The sequence below is a fragment of the Heterocephalus glaber genome, unplaced genomic scaffold, assembly GCF_053883595.1.
Source record: "Heterocephalus glaber isolate CG9 unplaced genomic scaffold, H.glaber_assembly_v1.0 deba00001666, whole genome shotgun sequence".
Taxonomy (NCBI): Eukaryota; Metazoa; Chordata; class Mammalia; order Rodentia; family Bathyergidae; genus Heterocephalus; species Heterocephalus glaber.
The window spans coordinates 4513545-4536596 of NW_028258406.1; the positions used below are offsets into that span (position 1 = coordinate 4513545).

General features: G+C 37.8%; 1 long non-coding RNA gene across 2 annotated transcripts in view; it reads left to right on the forward strand.

Annotated features, from left to right (window-relative positions):
* Window positions 1-19220, forward strand: part of LOC147822244 (uncharacterized) — a 59279-nt gene extending 40059 nt beyond the window's left edge. The window contains exon 3 of one of the 2 annotated variants that reach the window (XR_015445919.1): window positions 17455-19220. This is a non-coding gene — a long non-coding RNA (uncharacterized LOC147822244). Of the gene's footprint in view, window positions 1-4325; window positions 4798-17454 lie in introns of those variants that run through there. The other variant, XR_015445920.1, reaches the window with a different exon arrangement.
* The last annotated feature ends 3832 nt before the right edge of the window (window positions 19221-23052 follow it).

Below are 23052 nucleotides of genomic sequence, written 5' to 3' on the forward strand. Positions count from 1 at the left end.
ATAAAATTATAGATTTAAAACAAATTTCCTTCAGAATTTTAACAATATTGAGCCAGAGCCATGTAGTCTATTGCAAAAACTGGTGCTATCCTAACTCTAGATTTTCTGAATATGTAGAAAGCTAGTGAAGTACTGCCCACAGGTCAAATCCAGCACACTGGTTTTTTTTGATAAGTTTTTATTGGGACATAGTCATGCTTAATCATTTACATATTCTCTGTGGCTGTTTCTGTGCTGTAACAGTAGAGTTGGGTAGTTTTTACAGAAACTATATGGCCCACAAAATCTAAAAATGTATACTTACGATCTGGCTTTTTACAGAAAAATTTTCCCAACCCCAGCTTTATCTCCTGTTTAAGAGTTTGTAGTATTTTCTTGTTATCCCCAGTACTGTAATGTATCCTGGTGTGGGCCCATGCTTATTCATTGTGTTGAGCACAATATCCTTCACTTCTAATATAGTATCTTGAATTATTCCCACTATAATCTCTTTTCCTCTTATAATTTCTTCAGTTCTTTTTACTTGTAGTTTCTATTAGTTGAAATATTCTTTATCTTTTCTTTCCCTTTAAAATTGTTCTTACTTCTCCTCTTTACTTAACTTTCCACTACTGTGACAAAATACCTGAATCAGCTTATGCACAGAAAAGTTCATTTTGGTTAACAGTTTTGGAGATTTCAGTCCTTGGTTGGCTGTCACATTGGTTTTGGATCTGTGGTAGCAAAGCACATTATGAGGGAGTGTGAGGCAGGGAAAGCTGCCAACTTCACAGTAGCCTGTCTGCAAAGATACAAGAAGGGACCAGGACCCAATATCCCCTTCATGGTCCTACCTCCAATGGCCTAACTTTCTATTGGTCAGCCCCATCTCTCACAGGCTCTTCTACCTCCCGATAGGCCATAGGCTAGCAACCGTCTCTTCAACACATGGGCTTTTGTGGGCCATTTGTCCCATTTATCCAAAACATAGAACCATAATTTTACTCTCATTTCTGAGACAGTTTTCTAACTATTCTCTAAAATTCTTATTAAAATTTTTGATTCTGCTGTCATACTTAATTTCTGCATATAGCTACATGAAAGCATTGTTCTTGTTTCACTATATTGTCCTTTATGAGAATAGTGACGGTTTTCTTTTTAAATATTATTTCCTTGGTAGCCTCTGTCTTCCATGTTTCTCCTCCTTAACTTTTTATTTTTGGTTCTGGTATTCACATTTATTGTCTTCCTCAAATGCTGAAGATCCTTGGCTCATAATTGGCATGGGGGGGCATTAAATAGCTGTTTAAAACTTTATGTCTGTAAGTGGGCTTGACACTGTGGTCTTCCTATAAAGTGATTCGACAGGGTCTTTTTCTGGAGAAACTTGGATGTCGATATTGCTAAGGTTTTTCTCTTGGGCTAGTCAGGTTGTCTAGGGAAGGCTCTTCCAAAATCTGGCCCAGGGTGTTTAAACCTAGCCACCAACCTTATGGGAATTGAATAAGGGAAGAAGGCTATGGGTCCTCAGTATTTAATAAGTTTATTTTATTCTACCTCCCTATTTTAAGGCCTGCATCCTATCTGCAACTGAGTCTAGTGTTCCAGTCTGGAGAACTCTGTTCTATAACTCATCTCTTGCCTGCTGAAGGGAGAGGCAAGTGCTCATTTGCACAAATGAGGAGTAGGAGCTGGGCAGCATTTCTGCTGGGGATGGATGGTAACTCAGCTGTGCTAAGCCTCCTATTCCATTTTCCCATTGGAGTTGGAGCCCAGGGATTACACTCCCAGAATCCCTTGTTGGTCCTGTTCTGGGTTAATTCTGTCAACAAGGGGCACTCACATATGATTTGGAAGGCACAACAAAGGCAGAAACCATATTATTTCCCTTTTGTAACAATAGGCATTTTTTTGGACTTCAGCAAGTATGAAATTCTATAGCAGCTGCAGGATGCTTCCTTGGTATGGTGTGTCAGATAGCTGAGGTTCCTGAGGCTCTTGCAATGTCCTGACTGAGAGCTGACACATGATCTCAGGAGTAGCCATGGCCCTGTGTTTCCCCAGTCCTTTCAACAGCTGTATAAGCTTCGCCATATTGACTCCTTGACTGGTACAGTCTCAGTGCTCCACAAATGGATTTTCAACCAGTGCTTTGGGTTTGGCTCCATCATTTCCCTACTTCCACAGATTACTTGGTAAATTGGGCAACTTCTCAGCTTTACCACAGGCTTTCTCAGATTGAATGAATCAGTTAACACTTTTACATAGTTTTCAGACTCAAATGTTTTTTAGCAGTTGTTTCCTCTGCACCTTTCCTTGCTTGTGGAGATTTATGCCCTTAATAATTTTTTTGTCATTTTATAATGGGCTTTTGGGAAGGAGAGGAAGCCTATCTCAATGCATAGGAAGCCTATATTCAACCCATCACTCCATATCCATTCACTCTTCAACCCTTTCCCGGAAGGACACTGGTCATCCTTCCAGCCTTCTCTTGTATTCTTTTCCTTTACTCCAGCTACCCTGGTGTTGACTGATAATCCTTGAACCCACTGAAGTCTTTCCTGCTTCAGGATCTTTTGCATAGGCTGTTATTTTGCGTAGTCCCCTACCCCTTTCCATTTGTACTTGTTCTTGACGTCTCCCAGAAAGGCCTTCCTGGGCTTCACTCACATTTCAATTGGGTTTGCTATTTTTTCTTATAGAATACAACTCTCTTCCCTTATCACTCTTATGTTTTTAGTCATATTTATTTGTTCATTTAATGTTTGGTTCTCCTGGAGGAGTCTAAACTTTATACTTAGTGAATGTAATCAGATTTCTATTAATGAGTTAATAAGCAGAAAAAATTATTTTAAAGAAATTTAAAAGGAATGTTATATATGGCCTGTTCTGACGGCTGGAATAGGAGCAATATCATTTAAATAAAAAGAGCATTACAAAAGATCAATTTCTTGAAAGACTTATGCTCAAAATGTAAAATTCCTCATTCTGTTTTAATTCTACAAACTACCAAGGAAAAAAGAGAACAAAACTAATTTATAGGCCATGAGGCTGAGTATTCCCCAAATTAGAAATAGTTTTTTTTTTAATACGAAATAAAGGTATTTTCTTTTTCATCCCTTTGGGTTTTTGCCTGTTGAAAAAGCATCCCTAATAGTGTTTAAATGAAAAAAATAATAAGAAAAAGGAAAAGTGATGAGAAAATTAATATAATGAAATAATCAATGCAAATGATATTCCATTGTCCAGAAAAACCCTCAATCAACTCTCTTAGAATTACTGAACTGATGAGTAATTGTAGCTTAATGTCTAATTGTAAAATCCAGGCACACTGTCAGAAGTATGCTAACATTAAATAGATATTGTATGGTATTCACTCTAAGGTAGCACTTTAAAGAAACAGAAAACCATTAATTAAAAAAAATCCAAACCATTCACATTAAATATTAGCTGAAAAATCCCTAAATTTGGTAAAATTAAAATTTATATTTGTCATCAACTAATACTTAGTAATGCTTTACTTTTCTAGCACCTTCAAGAACCAGAAATGTTTGGAGAAATTTTAAACAGTAATTTCAAACTATATTCTTAAAAGATGATTAGATTTGTAGTGTGTTCATACAGCTAAAGGGTCAGGGTTTGTTTGGGGAGGGAGGAGAGAAAGAAGTTTATTTATAGTAATTATTTTATGAAAACATAAAAATATATCCATGATCTAAATTCTCCTGCATTCTTTTGGGAAAACAACTCAATGGTATCTTTATAAATGCACGTACATTGTAGTAGTTTGAAGTTTATAAAATGTTCCCTATTAGCTATTTTACAATAAAGTTCATGTTTATGATTTTTTAACCTCATTAGACCTTATAAATGACATGATTCGGTTAAGCAATCATTAAGGTTCTCTCTAGCTTTGTTGCTATTATGTTCTCAACTGTGACTCTGCCTAATCATAAGCACAGCTCAGTAAATCCCTTTTCTCTTTGTGTTTCTGTGTTTGTCTCTGCCACTTTGGTGTTCTCCCAGTAGACACATCTAAGGACATGCTGATTAAATTAGTCAAATTAACTCTTTGCCTGACTCCATCCTCATTAGGCTAATGAGCAGACTGGAAGTATATCTGTGTGTCTCAATTGTCTTAGGTCAGAAATACTGTCACTAGGAGCACTAGAGAAAAGTTGTAATTGTGACATTCTTTAGGAGTTTTTAGCTGGCACCTCATTTTCCATCCTTTCTCAAGAGGGAGCATGTGGCTCCACCAAACAGAAGTGGTAATGTGCTGGACAATCTCATTTTCTCTGCTGTATCATTGTAAAGGAAGGTGTAATTTTGTTTCCTCCCCCCAGGAAAGAGTTCCTGAGAGATGGTGAACAAGTGTTAATCAAAGTGGGGAGATCTTATTATAACCATAAGGTGCTGTGAAGCCATTGATCTTAATGATGAAGTAGCTGTGAGAGTCACCGTTCTACAGGTGTGTTTATGATTAAATGTATGTTTGTGTGTAGAGGATGAGAGGCAACTTGGAGATAGATTTGGGGGGAGGACAGACAGGAAAGGAGAGGTAACAACCAGTTTCAAAGGTTAAATGCTCTCTGATTCTAAAAGGCACACTTCCTTTGTCCAAATTGCACACTAGAGTATTCATCTGACTAAGTGACATTTCATATACAGAGTAAGCATGGCTCTAACAATTGCACACTTGTTGCTAAAATAGATCTTTAAACAAGTTTTAGTGCTTGAGTATAATTATAAAGCTTAAAACATTAACGGTTGATAACAAAATGGTCAGAGCTTGGTAGGTGCCAAAAACATGTTTTATAGTGGACCAAAGGACATGGAAGTAGTTGTTTTGTTTAGATGCTACAGCTGGCCGAGTCCCAGTGGGAGTTGACTGTCGCCTACTCAATAGCTTCCTCTGCTTGAGAAAATAGTATGAATGAAGATACAGCAATACCTTGAGGGATTATGTTCCATTTATGATGCTAGACCTTTTGTTTTTAGAAGGAAAAAAATTCACTGCCTCTAACCCTATGAGTATTGGGTGAGGCAAAAGGTTTTTTTTGGGGTACTCTGAGGGGTACAATTATATTGCTACTTGGACTCAAGAATAGAACATGTGAATATACCAAACCAGCAAATATTTAATATTCTGGAAAATTATGAGAAAAAAATGAGTCTTTGGAAACTTCTGGGCCACTTTACTACCATCCCAAGTGCTGAGGAACAGAGCTGCCCCCAGTGCAGAGAAGGTGAACCTTCTGGGCCACCATAAAACCACCCCCAATACCAAGGAGGTGGACATCCCCCCACACCAGTTGAAATGAGAAGACATGTAAACAAGTCTCAAAACCAGACTTCCAGATCACCTAAAGGAACCCCAAAGGGAAAGGAGATGGAACAATCTGATACTCAACCACCTTGACTCCCTGAACTGGCATTGAAAGAGGATCTGGAAAAAATGAAATCAGAAATAATTTCTCAGATAGCAGCAGAGACTGTGCCCATAGTCCAAGACATGATTAATAAATCTAGAGAGGACACAGATTAAAAAATAGAGGAACTGAGGAACATGATGGAATCCCAACATAGGAAACAAATGGAACCCATAGAACAGATGCAAATAGATTTCCAGGAGATGAAAAACTCCATTGAAAGTTCATGAAGCAGAATGAGCCAGTGTGAGGACAGAATTTCAGACATAGAAGACAAGATTGCAATTAGTGGCCAGGAAAAGAAAAATTTCTTTGAAATAGTAAGGGACCATGATAAATCAATCCAGCAGCTGCTAGATGATGCAAAGAAGAATAACATAAGACTGATTGGAGTCAATGAAGAAACAGGAGAGAGTGCAGACGACATAAAAAAAATTGTTTACAGAAGTGATGGCAGAAAACTTCCCAAGCAGCGGAAAAGAACTTGACCTACAGTTGAGTGAGGCATATAGGAATCCAAATAGCCTTGATCAAAAAAATTCTTCACATAGGCATATAATAGTTAAGATTCCAGAAACCCAATAGAATAACAAAATTCTACGAGCAGTTAGAGAAAAGAAACAAATCACATACAAAGGAAAGCCCATCAGAATCACAGCAGACTTCTGAGTGCAAACCCTCAAGGCATGAAGAGTTTAGAGTGACATATTTCAAGCCCTAAAGGAAAACAGCCACCAACCCAGACTGGTGTACCCTGCAAAACTATCTTTCAAACTTGATGGAGAAATAAGATACTTTCATGACAAAGAGCACCTTAGGAACTTCATGAACACCAAACCAGCACTCTAAAAAATTTTAGACAATATCCTAGGAAAAGACAATGAGGATCACAACCCCAGGAAGCCCAACAGAATGAATCCATTGGGCATGACAAGAAATTAAATGCAAAGGGGGAGAATAAAAAAAAAAAGAAAAAGTTGTGACAAGGATAAGTCAATACGTATCAGTTATAACCATCAATGTTAATGGTCTCAATTCACCAATCAAAAGAAATAGACTGGCAGAATGGGTCAAGAAGCAAGATCCAACAATATGTTGCATATAAGAAACACACTTAATTCTAAAAGAAATTCATAGATTGAAAGTTAAAGGGTGGAAAACAATACTCCATGCGACAGGAACCTGAAAAAAAGCAGGAGTAGCTACCCTCTTTGCAGACCAAGTGGATTTCAAACCCACACTGATTAAGAGATACAAAGATGGACACTATATCCTTGTAAAGGGAACAATCCAAGAGGAAGAGATGACAATCATAAATATGCACCAAACACTAGTGCACCCAACTATATCAAACAAATACTAATGGACATGAAAAACCATATAAGCACTAATACAATAGGAGTGGGGAACTTCAATACCCCATTGTCACAAATAGATAGGTCAACTAGACAAAAAACAAGCAATGAAATACTAGAACTCAATCAAACTATTGAAGATATGAACCTAACAGATGTTTACAGAATGTTTCACCCTGCAAAACCAGAATACAGATTCTTTTCAGCTGCACACAGGTCATTCTCCAAAATAGACCACATACTCACTCATAGGACATATTTAGGTAAGTATAAAGAAACTGAAGTTATCTCCTGTATATTATAAGACCACAGTGTGATGAAATTGGAGATCTGTAGCAAAAGAAACTGCAAAAACTTCATAAACACATGGAAATTGAACAACACACTTCTGAATAACCAATGGGTCACACACGAAATTAAAGAAGATATCAGACAGTTCCTTCAAATAAATGACAATGACAGTACAACATATTGAAATCTATGGGATACAATGAAAGTGGTCTTATGAGGGAACTTCATAGCAGTGAATAAGCATATTAGGAAAACAGAGCGTGCCCAATTAAACAACCTGATGCTAAACCTCAAGCTTCTAGAACGAGAAGTGCAGGACAAACCCAAAGCTCATACAAGGGAGGAAATTATAAAGATTAGAGGAGAAATCAATGCAATGGAGACTAAGAAAACAATACAAAGAATCAATGAAGCCAAGAGTTGGTTCTTCAAAAGAATAAACAAAATTGACAAACCCTTAGCCAACCTTATCAGAAAAAGGAAAGAAAAGGCCCAAATCCATGCAATTAGGAATGAAAAGGGTGAAATGACAACAGACCCAGCAGAAATCCAGAGGATCATCAATATCTACTTCCAGAACCTATATGCCAATAAGATGGAAAACAGAAGAAATGGACAGATTCCTAGATACATATGAATTACCAAAGTTGAACAAAGAAGACCTAAAAATACTAAACAACCCAATATCAATCAATGAAACTGAAAACATAATTAAAAACTTACCAACCAAGAAAAGCCAGGGTCCGCATGGCTTCACCGCTGAATTCTATAAGACATTTAGAGAGAAACTACTACCACTGCTGTTTAAACTCTTCAACAAAATTAAAAGGGAAGCAACACTCCCAAAACCATTCCTGGTAGCAAACATCACCTTGATCCCCAAAGCAGAGAAAGACACAACCGAAAAAGAGAACTATAGGCCAATCTCACTAATGAACATAGATGTAAAAATCCTCAATAAGATACTGCCAAACAAAATGCATAAAATCATCAAGAAGATCATATACCCTGACCAAATGGGATTCATCCTAGGGATGCAGGGATTGTTCAACATACGCAAATCAATTAATGTAATACACTATATCAATAGAGCCAAGGATAAAAACCATATGATCATCTCAATAGATGCAGAAAAAGCATTTGACAAAATCCAACACGCATTTATGATGAAAACCCTACAAAAAATTGGCATAGACGGTCTCTACCTCAGTCTGATAAAAGCCATCTATGAAAAAGCAACAGCCAATATCATACTAAATGGTCAAAAACTGAAACCCTTCACACTAAAATCAGGAACAAGACAAGGATGTCCACTATCACCACTTCTGTTCAATATAGTTTTGGAAACATTAGCCACAGCAATTAGACAAGAGAAAGAAATAAAAGGAATAAAGATAGGAAATGAAGAAGTCAAATTGTCATTATTTGCAGATCACATGATACTCTACACAGAAGACCCCAAGAACTCCACCAAAAGTCTTCTAGACTTAATAACCAAATTCAGTAAAGTATCTGGATACAAGGTCAATGCACAAAAATCAATATCTTTCCTCTACATGAACAAGAGTCACTGAGAGAGAAATAGGGCAAACAATTCCTTTCACAATAGCATCCAAAAAATTGAAATACCTAGGAGTCAATCTAACAAAAGAAATCAAAGACCTCTTCTCTGAAAATTATAGCACTTTGAAAAACGATATTGAAGGGGATATCAGAAAATGGAAAGACCTCCCTTGCTCCTGGGTAGGAAGGGTCAACATAGTGAAAACGGCTATACTTCCAAAACTGCTATATAGATTCAATGCAATCCCAATTGAAATCCCAGCAGCATACTTCATAGACCTTGAGAAAACAATCCAAAAATTCATTTTGAACAAGAAGAGACCCAGAATAGCAATTCAAGGTAACAGACACATGGCAGGGGGTATTATAACCCCCAACTTGAAAGTATACTACAAAGCTACTGTGATAAAAACAGCATGATACTAGCAAGAAACAGACCTGAAGACCAGTGGAACATATTAGAGAATGTAGAAACAACTCCAGACTCACTCAGCCACCTCATCTTTGACAAAGGTGCCAAACACCCTCGTGGAGGAAAGATAGTCTCTTTAACAAATGGTTCTGGAGAAATTGGGTTTCAACTTGCCAAAGACTAAAACTAGACCTATATCTCTCACCATGCACTAATCTAAAATCGAAATGGATTAAAGATCTAAATATAAAAACAGAAACACTGAACCGGCTGGAACAGAGGTTAGGTAGAACTCTTCAAGACAATGGTGTAGGAAATGACTTTATGAACAAAACCTCAGTTGCCCATGAACTAGCACAAACAATCAACAAGTAATCTCTTTTTACTAAAAAGCTTCTGCACAGCAAGAGAAACCACCAGCAGTGTGAAGAGCCAACCTACAATGTGGGAAAAAATTTTCACCAGCAGTCCTTCAGACAAAGGTCTACTATTTTGAATTTATAAAGAAATTAGAAAAATCAGACCTCCCAAATTTAAAGACCCAATCCAAAAATGGGCATCTGAAATGAACAGACATTTCTCAGGCAAAGAAGTAGACATGGCAAATAAACATAAGAAAAAATGTTCAACATCACTGGTCATTGGAGAGATGCAAATGAAAACAATGCTGGTGCCAGGGATTTAGCTCAGTAGTTCTGCCACCTGCCTCAAAAGCGCAAGGTCCCAAGTTCGATCTCTGCTACTAAAAAAACAAAAACAAAAACAAGAAAACAATGCTGAGATTCCACCTCACCCCAGAAAGAATGACTACTGTCATGAAAACAACCAATAACAAATGCTTGCAGGGCTGTGGGAAAAGAGGAACCCTACTCCACTGCTGGTGGGAGTGCAGACTGGTGCAACCACTGTGGAAGTCAGTATGGAGATACCTTAAAGAATTAGGACTGGAAGTCCCCTTTAACCCAGCTATTCTCCTGTGGGGTATCTTCCCCAAAGAATTGAAAGAATCATACCACAGTGATATATGTGCACCCATGTTCATAGCAGCACAATTTGTAATAGCTAAAACTTGGAAGCAGCCCAATTGCTTATCAACTGGATACTGGATAAAGAAAATGTGTGCTTTTAAAAAAATAAAATGGAGTACTACTCAGTCATAAAAAATGTGAATTTAGAGACATTTATAGCTAAATGGATGCACATTGAGGCCATACACTTAAGTGAAATAAATCGGACACACATATGTAAATATCGAATAGTTTCTCTAGCATGAGAAACTGAAAGTGTAAATAAGGACTAAAAGGTAGAATAGATAATGTGTAATAGGAAGAGAAGCGGCAAAAGGGAAGGGGAAGTGGGAGGGAGAGGAGAAAGGAAAGAAGGGAATGGAAGTAATATGAGAAAATGAAAAAATGGAAACAAAGTCTTTGTAAATAGGGAGGGATGGAGGTGTTGAAGGAAGGGCAAGGGAATGGAGAAAAATAAGAACCAAGAGAGATTACGTAAATGTGCAGATTTCGAATGATGAATGTCATTATATTGTACACCTAAAATGTACTAATATAATTAATTAAAGAAAAAAAGAGACTAGAAGAAAAAGAAAAAAAAAAGAGGAGAAGGAGGGAGGGATGGAAGGAGAGAGAGAGAGAAGAGAGATAGAGGGAGAGAGAGAAATGGGAAAGGGAAGAGGATGAGGAGAAGAAAAAGTAGCGAATGAAGGGAAAGGAAAGAAACAGTAGGAAAAGGAAAGAAAAAAATGAGTCCTGAAAAAGAGTATATAATTTTTAAAAATATGGTGTTGTAGGCAACCACTTTTAATTTGCTATCACTTTAGTTCAAGTCTTTAATACTTCCCAGTTGTGTCACATTCTCCTCACATGGGTCAGAGCATTGATCAGCAGATCCCATGACTATATAGCAGCTGAGAAAATTATCTGTCAGGAAATATAGCTGATCCAGGGAGTGCCTGACACATTTCCTATTTCAACAAAGTGTAATTTTCTACACTTTCCATTTTTAAAATTTGCCTAGATCTTGCCAAAATGCTCAGCAATTGTGGGAAACCTAGATCCATCTCAGCAGTAGAGAACAGGTGTACTGTAGACGCTAGTACCATGGGAAAAAAAAGGGTTTGTTAATGAAACACTCCTTCATTACCATACTGTTTCAGATTTCCCCAGACAGTTTATGTCCTGGCTCTACCCCCTACCATCTGTCTTTATCACGAGGCTCTTCAACTATAAAATGAGGATAATTAAAACCACCTATCATAACACCATCGTGAGGATAAATTGAATACGTCATGCAAAATGTTTCATAACACTGCCTAGCACACAGTAAGCTCCCAATAAATGTCAGCTGCAATTACAAATATAGTCCACTGGGTCGGGGTTGGAGCAATTCCTTGAATCTCAGAAATATTCTAGGGCTCAATAACACACTATTTTTGACAAAGTAACAACTTGTTTTATTTGATGAAATAAAATTGTCCTAGCCAAGAGGAGGCCTCTCAGCTATTGTGGGCTTGTGAAACTAAGATAGTCCCTCGAAGAGTGATATCAGTGTTGTCACTCTTGGAAAATGAGGACGCTTTACTGTGTTTTTCTTTGTTGGAGAGAAAGGCTACCTAGAAAGGTGACATAAACCTTTTAGTGTAACTGAGTTTGGTGAAGTACACAGCTCCGTTTATGAAAATCAAACCATGCCTGCACAGCAGGTATAGAGGGATAAATGTTTAACATGGTACTAAAGTATTATAGGACTTTATTGGGTATGGTGAACATTCTAAACTAATCCACGCTCAAATTGAAGAGCATGCTCAGGAAGCTATGAGGACAAATTATTGGTTCTATGTTACCCTGGGCACCAGTGAGAGGTAGTTCAAGAACACTGAAATAAAAATAAGATAACATTGCAAGAATTTTTATGAAGCCAACGTTTAATATATCCCAACAAAGGTATATGATTACTTTTAAAGTGGCAGAATGTCCCAAGGGCAAATTAGAAAGAAAAGTATTCATAGAGTGAATGGAAGAAAAATACCTTAATCTAAAAGCTGGGTGATTAACAGTATGGCATATCACAGGGCCAAAGACAGACTTTCCATCTCAACCTTGTCCGGAAGTCTGGTTTCCCTAACCTATGGGCCCAGGGACCTGACCTGTGAAGTGCATTATCCCATTGCACTGGTGACTTGACCTTGGTTACGTGATAAGCCTTTGCCTCCATAGCCATCAAACAACCTTTGGTGAGCTTTGCTTTGCCTAGGTTGATCAATGGAAAATGATATTATTTATTGTTAAGTGAATAATTTGGTATTCTGGGTTCCTAACATCAAACTTGTGAATTGAGTTGGTTTGAATGATTTCCCTGAGCCCGCTTACCTATAGATGTACTGACCAGTAAATTTCCATCCACCATGGTGAGGATCAGATTGTTGATGACTACACCAAGGTTTTCCCTCTTTCTGAGAACCTGTCTGAGACAGCTGGCTTTTCTCAGGAAGAATTTCTCTGTTTACTTCAAACTGCAGTATGCATGATTGTAAAAGGATATCAAGGCCTTTATCAGTGAGGGTACTGTTAACATTATTATCATCACTGTTGGAATACATGTGAAGGGGGTTTGAACCTTGCCTCTGAACTTGAACTCCTTTCCGAAGTCTTCCAAATATTAAAAATAAAAGTCTCTACAATAAGACTTTCCCACTTTCAGCAAACAGGAACAAAAGAGAAGTCTTTTGTGTAATCCATCTCAATTTGCCATTTCTAAAGAAAATCTTAAAATAAAATTTGGAAAACAATAAATGTTTTACTCTTTTCATATTATTTGATATTCATAATCACAGCTAGAAAGGTAGTGGAGAAGGGAATGCTGTTATACCTACTTGAAAGTTGAAGAAACTGAGAGTTATGGAATTTTTTGGACTTTTTCTATACCATGGCTGGTTAATTGATGAGTACAGAAGAGATTAAAATTCACCCCTTTCCTGTGTGTTTCCCCTCTGGTGTACCGTACTGTCTGCTAACATTCACTGTGGCTACTGATAATAATCATAGCTGCAGAAATGATGGGACAACAATCTCCATAGGTAGGAACAGGGAGTAGTTTATGCTGTAATCTGTTCATGTCATGTCTATAGCCATCTGTCTATAGTCACATGCATTTTTTAATGAATTGTGATGGAATCAAACCTATATGATAGATTCCATGCTTCTATGTCTTTTCAAAATGTTTAGCCAGGGATAGAAGTCTAGTTTGTTATCATGGAAAAAGTTTGATTCCCACAGAGGCATCATTCTGGTCTTTTCATTATAGCCTCAGATAAAAAATATCATTTTATCCTTTCCAACAGAACTCTCAAAATGGCTATGTATCCTTTTATAAACCCTTTTTACTTTGTTGCAGTTTCCTTCTGAGACTTCCTGTTTTTCACTGATTCTACTCTGGTCTGTTGAAAATGCTAAAACATTTTTCTTTTTCATCAGATCTGTTCTGACCAAATCCCTCTGCTGCCTTTCCAAACCACATTTAAACTTTGCGGGTTTTTTTCTTTAAAACTACTATCAAACTGAATTCTTAAACCAATCAAAAGAAATAATAACTATAATACAACTCCTCAATTTTTGGCAATAAATAATTCTGGCAATGAGAAGGAAAAGAAAATTAAACTACTGAATGCATTTTCATACCATGCTGGGAAGAACAGCTATAGGAAATTATTAGATTTTCTTCTGTAAATGTCTTAGTACAGAACCTGGCATTTCGCTAAGTACTTTTTCACTCCCCAAAGGGTGTGAATTATCTAGCAAAAATTTTTTTGTAAAGGTAAATGTGAACCAGATAGTTATAAATAGAGTCAGAAAGAGAGCTAAGGAGGGTGGACAGGATGAGAGACAAGAGGGGAGGCACAGAGGGAGACGGGGATGGGGGAGAAAATGGGGAGGAGAGAGAGAGAGAGAGAGAGAGAGTTTGGTGGTGTGCCATTGTCTGACATGATTCAAGTTGAGGCAGGATTTTTCTACCTCTTTAGAAACAAGAAGCTCTGAAACTTTCTAGTTCCTTTAGAATAACATGGGATGGACCTGGCTCCTGCAGTCCCTGTGTTTGTCTCAAGGATTTGGAATTGATGTGTAAGGAACAACCACAGAATCATTCACTAGAGGCTCATAATCAAATAGAAATTGAATTTCAATTCTGTTCCCATTTTGAAAACATACCATTTACTGACCGAAATGATCAAAGCACTCCACAATGCATTACAGATATTTCTGTAGACAGTCATAAGGATGTTGCCTCTGGAGACAGATGCTTGTACTGTTTTCTGTAAATATTGTTTGGTCAAGACCTGTTGATCTTGCCTCACTGGTATTTTGAGCTGTTATGGTCAGGAAACCTGTGCTGGGTGGTGTGTGTGTGTGTGTGTGTGTGTGTGTGTGTGTGTGTGTGTGTGATGACTTAGTAAACATTAGTCCTTTCTGAACACATAGGAATGTTGAACCTGTTATATAAATACATTGGATAAAATGATACTTCAACCATGCCAGTCTCCATTAGCTGGAACAGAGACTATAAGTTCTAGGTCTTCAGAGTTACTTTTTGGAAAATGACATAAATCAGAAATTAAGCGAATGCAATTTTGACAAACATACATTGCAGTGAACATTAACTGTATCGACTGCCCACTAACACACCATTGTTTACTAATGGAATCTACCCACATCTGCTCTTATTTAGGTGGAAGTTTGAGTTTTCTATGGTGTCTTGCCCTAAATCTTTTTTCTTTCACATTAGCAAAGAGAAATAAGCTTTCTTTTTTATAAATACAGACCAGAAAAGATCAATAGGATGCCACTAATATGTTTTTCAAGATTAATAGATGTTAATTAAATGAGGTGATAAAATTGCTAATTGGATTCAGAAGGTAGAACTACAGCAAGGGGTATTTTTAAAGGATTTTAAAACATTATTCTTTTTATTTGAAGGAGGTGGACTGGAGGACACCCTTCATGTTGGGATCTGGAATAGCCTAATTTTCTTTAGAAATCTTCACTTGTTTAATTCTGTATTTCTAACTTTCTTAGAGGAAGGTGCTTAGTTTTCTTAAGATTTTCTTCTCTCTTGCAAAATGACAGGGTTCAAAATTAGTTGGTTTAAATTGACATTTTCTGTGCAAAGCTGCAAAATGGCAGCAGGCAGCAACTACTTTTACATTTACTATTTTATTGTTAGTGCCCATATACTTACCAACTGGAACTGCTGTGAATAAACATTTCATATCTGGAAACCATCACAAGGATGAGCTGGTAATACTAACTACTGCTACTTTTGCACATGTATGTATACCTGCCCATCTATCTCTTTCCAGGAAAGAATATTTGGGGCATAGTTGGAGTTTTAAAAGAGGAATAACTTTGCTTTTAAGGTAGAAAAGCAAGAAAATACATCTTCAGTTTTAGACATATCATAGAGATGATTTGAGGCCTATAAAATTATAAGCCTTTCCTTAACGGACTTATTTTTAGAGAAATTCATCTCTACATATTTAGTAGATTGAAAATTCCTGGACAGTGACTGAGTCTTACATGACTTCGTATTTTCCATAGCATTTTGTAAGAGGGTGGCCTCGATACTTACCTGGTAATCATCTTCTTTCTTAAAAAAAAAGGAAAAGAAAAAAATGACTACAAAAACCACATAGAAAGTAGATGGCCAAAGATAAAACTAAGCATTTGAACTTCATTGGTGAGAGAGCTATACTTTCATACCTGGGCTAATATTGAATTTTGCAAATTTAGCTCTGAGTTTCCTAGAAAATAAGATAAGTAAAACATGATGGATAAATATTTCTCATTATCAAATGCAGGAAAGTAAATCATTTTGACAAGAACAAAAGGTTTTCTGATAAAAGGATCTGAAATGGATTCATCCTATGGATCTGTTTAGGGAGAATATCCAGCTATGTGGAGTCTGTATTGAAGAGGAATATTTCAAAAAGCAGAGATATTCTTGGTATGATTATTTTTACACTGATACTTTAAAAACCCTGACTTGCTTACTATTAAGATGTAATTCAACAGTCACCATGAATAAAACTGTTGTGTGGAAAAATTGTCATCTCCTAGAAACTAGACAGCTACCTAGAGAGTTACATAAACAAAAAATTGCTGGAGAGAGTTCAGCATAACAACAGAGCCACAAAAATAAACCCAGGCAAAAGCAGTGCTAAACCAGAGCTGCACCTGGCAGGCAGTCAAGGGGAAGTTCCTTAGCCTGAACTGGGCAGAGTCTTTCCTGAGAGACTTCTGCTTCCTGACTGGGAAGCTTTTTTCTGGAATCTCAAGCTTTCACCGCTTTCTGCGTCATCTTATCTGACAATTCTGCCCACAGTAACATTGTTCAGGCTTCCTATCACTCACCTCACCCTAATATTGATATCAGATGAAGCAGCTCTTCTTAGTGTGTTGGCACATGTGACTCCCTCTGTTAAAATCCCCTCCTACCCACTTCTAGTCCTGCAGGGTCAATACAGTGAACCCCTGACTTACAAACTCTATTGGTTCCTGAGGGCTGGTTGTAGCTCAAGTCGGTTGTAAGTCAAGATAACTGAGATCTTGATGTCTACCTGGGTACATGCTATAGATAACAAGAGGCAGATGAATCTCCCATTAACCCAATCAACCCAAATTGTTCATTTGTCAGGCTGGTCACAACTTGAGGGTCTGTTGTACATGAGTTTGGGCATAGTCTTTGCTTAAATGGTACTTCCTTCGGGAAGTCTTCCCTGACTGCCCAAACCCAGAAAGGTAGATCCACACTGGTGATTCTTATTCCTGCCTACCCATTAGGCTCACCTGGTATGCAGTTGAAATATGCCAAGGCCCAGACTATACTTCTAAAGATTTTAACAAGGAGGTTTTGCTTTAATTTTTTTGGATGAGGCACAGGCCTAGAGAACTTTTAAAGTTCCCCAGGTAACTTCAATGAGCAGTTAATACAAACTTTGTTCCATAAGATTATTCTGAACTTGCCTATCATGACACTTGTCAGTTCAACTGAATTCAATATTAATTTATTGAGCATCTACTGTGTGTAAAGAAAACTTGAAAAATTAGTGAATAAAACAGAATATCAACCTTTATGGAGCTTAGAAAAGAGTAAGGTGACAAGTACTGAAGAAGTTCTTTGTACGTGCGACAAGCATTTAAGAGTAGTGTTACAGAGTACACTGGGAAGCTGTGACCAAAAAAGAGTAATCTTGTGTAGGAGACTGAATCATATTTTACAATTCTTAATACCAACCCTGTGTTACAATTATACTTTATATCCTTTGCCATGTAATTTTGCAGTACTTCCCTACAATGGGCATTTCCTTGGTCCGTTGACCTTGATCTTGGTTATGTTGATTTGCTTTGGCCAACAGAACATCAATGGACATGATGCAGCAGAGGATTCTAATGTTTTGATCTTTGTTGAGCATGCTCTGAGAACCCTATGCCCCAGAATCCATACAAGTGTCTTAGACTTGAACCCAACTCACAAGGAGGAATTGTGTCCAGCCAAGCTTCTGTCTGAAGTAGAACCTCCTGCTGGAGCCCAGCCTGGATCAAGTAAACTACAGAGAACCTGCAGACCATGGGCATAGGACTGAATGCTTGTTTTAAGTGACTGAATGCTGGGGTGGTTTGCTAAATGGTATGATTTTCACAACAGATAACTAATACACCACTCTGGGGTCCAGAACACGCTGTATTTGCCTAAATAAACCATGTACCTTGTTCATCATTGCATTTCCTGTTTCTACTGCACTGTCTGATATTTAGCAGGTGTTCAAAAATATGTGTTGAAGGGATGAAAAAATGGCTCCTGACCTGGGTAATCTCACAGGCTAGTGTGTGAGACAGTTCTGGGAACAAATAGTTACATTGTAAAGTGATAAATGCAGCAATAGAAGAGCTATGATAGCATGGAGGTGGGAAGCCTTCAAATGTTGTGTTATCTACACCAAGGAAAAGTGTAAAGCACCAGTACTCATGTTTGTACATAATAAGGACACTTAAGCTACCATCAGAGGCTTCTTCGTAAGCTTATTGGTACAAGATTGGCTATTTTGAAAGTCACTAAACAGACTTAAAAGTTCCTGCCAGTACTTAATAAATTCTGATTTCAAAAATTTTTCAGTGTATATAATGAATAAAATGAGATATATAGAATCTGGATTGTATCCAAGAAAAATGGCAATGGGCTTAAGGAATGAAATTCCAGACAGTTGTATACTAGCATATATGTTTAAATACCCTGAAAAGGCAAATCATTGCTTAATGAATAAAAATGAGGATTGGAAAATCTGTGTAGTAAATGAAGGTAGGGGGAAGTTCACAATACAAGATACATCTACTTTTCATTTTCTACTTTGCATTAAAAATAAAAGTCCTCCTCAAGTAACGAGTGACCAACTGGTCTGTTCTCTCTTTTTGATCCAAACCTCTTTGCAGGAGGACTTCGAGGGCTGGCTGATTCTTAAGTTGTTCAGGCTTAGAAATGCATTGTCACTCCTGTCTAGGTGTTGCAAAGCGAGAGATATGCAACAAGACTTGTTTATGAGGTGAAATAGCAAAATATTTCCAAGGGCTAAGCCTGTCTGTATTCATTTGGGATGGTCGGTCGGCTTCTTATTGGAACTGCTGAGCAGCCTTCCCTCTCAATCTGTCACCTTCCTCTCTTTTTTCTATCATCCAAAAAGTGTATTAAAATTCCACTTCACTGGTATCTCCTCTAGCACTCTGCTTATCCTCAGGGATCAATACCTTTTTCCTGATGTGTTAGCAAAGTTTGGGGCAGTGGAAGACTAAATTGTGTTGTGGTCATTATGACTTTTAGGGAGGAAAGGAGAATAGGAAAAAAACAAGAACCAAGATATATCATGTACAGATACAAATTCCCAAGGATGAATGTGATCAGAATGTACACATAAAATATACCAATAAACTTAATGAATAAAAAACCAGAAGTCCTCAAAGTTGTTCATTTTAATTAAAAATTGGAAATGACCTACATCTATAAAAATAAGGAAATTGTTAAATAAATCAGGTGTGTACACATATTTAAAGTAAAAGTAGGCACAAAAATTATGGCTTTGAATATTATTTAATGATGAGGAGAGATGCTTAGAGTAAAAACTAATGGCAAAGGGCCTGGGATTTAGCTCAGTGGTTCTGCCACCTGCCTCGCAAGTGCTAGGTCCTGAGTTTGATTCCCGGTACCAAAAAAAAAAACCTAATGACAAAGACAGAATAATAGAACCCTCTTTAGTCTGACCCCCCCCACTCACATTCATATATCAAAATGATAATAGTACATTCAGATAGTGGGTGGGATTCTAGAAAATTTATTTTGTTTTATTCTTTATGCAATGCAAGATGTTAGCTTTTTTGTGTTGCTTTTATAATCAGAAAATATGATAAAAATTATGCCAATCTTTTCCTCTTGTATAATTTCTCAGACAGCAAATCCCACAAATCTTGACTATAGGTGCTTTTTTTTGTGGGTGAACAAAGCAATTAATAATTTGATCATTTTACTGTTCAGTTTCCAGACTGATTGATTACATTTTCACAAAGATCCCAATTTCCCAAATTTAGATGATTAACAGTCTCCAGGACACCATTTCTTTGGGAACTTTTTGCTGCCTCCTGCCATTTTCCTGATGTGGAAGAGGAGGTAGAGGGGTTGTGGTAAGGTCTTTATAATTAAGCAGCCCTTTATGCATTCAGCTTTGTGGAACTGGGTATGAAAAGCATTCACTTTTCATCTATATTAAGTGTTATAAATTATATTCTCAAAAGTCCCTGAGGTGTACCTAAAAGTCACACTAATACTTTCAAACAGCATGATCAAGGCAGGAAGTAACATCCCTAAATAAGACAGGAGGTTCTGCTTAAAGCCTCACCATAGGACATTTCATTTATTTTGAATCTGTGTGCAATGACTTGTTCATTTCTAGTTTTTCATACTGCAAGCAAATCTTCTGAATTATAGAGGTGAGAGGACTAACGTTTTTGTCTAGGTTGTTAAGTTTCTTAGCTCAAGTGAGAGGGTACATTCATAGTCAATTACCTTAAATGTCATGATAATTCTTTTTTTTTTTCCAAAGTCTACTGCCCTTGAACAAAACTCCAAGCCTCCTGTCCTGTTTTTCAAGGTTCTGTATTGCAGAATGTAAAGGCACTGTTATAGGAACAATAGTCTTAGGAGGATCAGAGATAGCCTCTTTAGTCTGAAAGAAGAGAAAGGTGTGAAAAAGAACACAGAAACCTTCAGTGGGACAGAGCATAGAGTTTTCTAGGAATGGGAGGAAAACCACAGTGGCTAAAACACATGGGAAAAGTCAGAATCATGGAATACAGACTGAAAAGGTTGTGACTTTCTTCTACTACATTTTTTTTTTTCAATAACTCAGATCTCTGACTTGGCCAATCTCACTCCTTTTTAAAGCTTTGATCCATAGTGGCAGGAATTCGGGGAATGAGAGAGGATGAGAAGGTGATGAACAGGAGACTTTTAGGGAAGTGAAGTATTTTTGTATGATAGTATCATGGTGGATACTCATTATGTTTTTGTCAATACTCATAGAATCATATAAAACAGAGAGTGACCATTAATGTAATGTATGAAGTTTAGTTAATAAAGATCTATCAATATTGGTAGCATTATATTGGCTCAGTAATTGGAACAAATTTACCACATTAATGCAACATATAAATAATAGAGGAAATAATGTATGGGTATGTATATGGGCACTCTGTATTATATAGTCAATTTTCTTTAAATCTAAAACTGTTCCATAAAATTTAAACCTATTATGAAAAAATATTCAACATCACTGGTCATTCGAGAGATGCAAATGAAAACAACACTGAGATTCCACCTCACCCCAGAAAGAATGGCTGCTATCAAGAAATCAACCAATACCAAATGCTGGCAGGGCTGTGGGGAGAGAGGAACCCTGCTCCACTGCTGGTGGGAGTTTAGACTGGTGCAACCACTGTGGAAATCAGTATGGAGATACCTCATAGAACTAGGACTGCAAGTCCCTTTTGACCCAGCTATTTCCCTGGTGGGTATCCCCAAAGAATTAAAAGAATCATACCACAGTGATATATGTGCACCCATGTTCATAGCAGCACAATTTGTAATAGCTAAAACTTGGAAGCAGTCCAAAAACCCAGCAACTGGAGACTGGATAAAGAAAATGTGTGGTTTTTTATTTTTTATTTTTTATAAAATGGAGTACTACTGAGCCATAAAGAATGAGAAATTAGAGACACTTATAGCTAAATGGATGCACATTGAGACCATACTCTTAAGTGAAATAAATAGGACACATATGTGTAAATACTGAATAGTTTCTCTAATGTGAGAAACTGAAAGTGTAAATAAGGACTAAAAGGTATAATAGGTAATGTGAAATAGGAAGAAAAGGGGCAAAGGGGAAGGGGAAGTGGGAGGGGTAGGGGAAAGGAAAGAAGGGAATGGAATTAATGTGAGAAAATGAAAAAATGGAAACAAAGTCTTTGTAAATAGGAAAGGTGGAGGGGTTGAAGGGAGGGCAGGGGAATGGGGAAAAAATAAGAACCAAGAGAGATTATGTTAAGGTGCAAATTTTGAATGATGAATGTCATTATATTGTATACCTAAAATGTACCAATAAAATTAATAAAAAGTTTAAATCTGCTTAAATGAACAACAAAAACATTTTGATCTAATGTCTTGCATCCTTAACAGCCAACATGATGCCCCTCCTCCGAGCAGCACTGGAATCAAGTGTCCTCAAAAGCAGATGTAAGGGAGGTTATGAGGTGTGCTCAGATCCTAAGACAGAAGCTGCCCATAGCAACCTTCTCCTTAGACAGCTAAAGACAGCCTTGGCCTCAGAGTTATTTCTCACCTGAGTGCAGGATCACCCTACTCTAGATTTAGAAAAAAGAGAGATTTGGGGATTACCAAAAGGTAGCTTAAAACTCAGCAGGTACATATTTAAACCTATATGTGAGAAATTCAAGTACTTCACAACAAATGACACAAGAGAGTATGAGGCACAGGGAAAGAAAAGATTACTGTCTGTCTCACTTAATTTCCATTAGGAAAAGTGCAATGTCTGTCCCGGCCCGCGGGTAAGTCAACGGAGACCCTAGAGGGGGAGCGAGGATGAGAGGGGACAGGGGACACGAGAGATGGAGACAAGACAGGTTTCTGATCAAGTCTCGTTTATTGCAGAAGCTGTTACAACATATATACCGTAGGGCTAGAGGGGAGGAGCAAGAGGAGGGTACTGGGGCTACTTCCTTGTTGCCGGGTAGATTTGCAGCAGGCCCGGATATGTCCGTAAAAGGCACTCAAGAGTTCTAGCGGGGGGGCAAGGCCCCCCACAGGTCCTCCCTTTAAAATTATAATTTTAGAAAGGCGTCAGGAGAGCCAAGCCTGCGGGGGCTGAGCCTGTCTTGGTTCAGAGCAACACACGTGTCTGCACCGTGCACCTTACCCGTCATCGGTTAACCAGAGAATCAAGGCTCTGGCACCTGTCTTAGGCGGCACACAAGGGCTCTCTCATTGCATGGCACGCTTGCTCAGTTGCCCGTCATTGGCTTGCCAGCCCACTCACCAGGTGGGGCGAGAACACTTCGCCACGGCAAGGACCTAATCGATGGTCCGACATTCGTCCTGGTCAGCCATTGCCAATCTATTATAGTAGACCTGTATGGGCGCTGTTTTTATTGCCTCTATCTGGGCTCTAAGAAAGGCCATGATTTTGTTATAAAGTACGGGCCCTAAAGAAATGAGCAAGAGTAGACCCAATAAGGGTCCCAGCAAAGGGAGGAGATAAGGGAGGAAACCATTGAGGCCAGTCCAGAGGGGATTTTGAGTGAATTTTTGTCGTCATCTGTTTAAATCTTCCTGAAGTTCGCAAATTTTTCCCCTGACGATCCCAGATTTGTTGGCATAAAAACAGCAATGTTCATTT